The sequence below is a fragment of the Seriola lalandi genome, unplaced genomic scaffold (genome assembly GCF_002814215.2).
Source record: "Seriola lalandi dorsalis isolate HSWRI2012SDOR001 ecotype SW California unplaced genomic scaffold, Sedor1 jcf7180002054947, whole genome shotgun sequence".
In the NCBI taxonomy this organism is placed as follows: Eukaryota; Metazoa; Chordata; class Actinopteri; order Carangiformes; family Carangidae; genus Seriola; species Seriola lalandi.
Genome location: NW_019525498.1, coordinates 311622 through 312335, shown reverse-complemented (window position 1 = coordinate 312335; position 714 = coordinate 311622). Strand labels below are relative to the sequence as shown.

At 43.1% G+C, this 714-nt stretch overlaps 1 protein-coding gene across 2 annotated transcripts in view; it reads left to right on the top strand.

Moving 5' to 3' along the window:
* Positions 1–714, top strand: part of xrn2 (5'-3' exoribonuclease 2) — a 38451-nt gene that overhangs the window by 22056 nt on the left and 15681 nt on the right. The window lies entirely within an intron of this gene.

Below are 714 nucleotides of genomic sequence, written 5' to 3'. Positions count from 1 at the left end.
TTCTACGTACGGCACCGAACAAGTCCCAAGTCTTTCCTCCCAGCTCACTGTTAATGTGTGAAAACTGCCAAAGCATAGTGGCTTAATGCAAAGGCATTTTGTGAGTACAGTGTACAGTTGCAGAGTTATGGTACAGCACAGGAAATTATGTGTAGGATCCCCAGAGTGAAAGAGACGCAAAACAACTACATGTGACACAGTTGCATCTTTATGGTTGTGTTACAGCTTTTTATAGTTGTTCTGCATCTTTGTGGTTGTTTTGTGTCTCTTTGCGGATGTTTTGCATCTTTGTGGTCGTTTTGCATCTTTGTGGATGTTTTGCATCTTTGTGCTCGTTTTGCATCTTCATCAGTCTGAACCAAAGCACAACATGAAGCGTGTCCAGAGGAGAGATGTTTAAAAACAACATTCATCCAATATTAGTTGAAAACAACTGGAGCCTCTGTAATCTTTCATGATTCATTTTTTAGAAATCACATATCTGACACCACGAGTCTGCTTGTCGTTCCTGGAGGGTTTGTACAGGACTGTAGGAATAATTGTGCGTGTGGAGTGAGGACATCCCTCATATGTATGCATGTGTGTGTGTGTATGTGTGGTAAACGCTCCCTGTCCAAACACAGCATCGCCGGCTAAGCCCTGACCTCGAACGGCTCGGCATGCAGCCTCCCCATTATTCTTGGTCACAGAAAGGTCATTATTATTCATAACGTG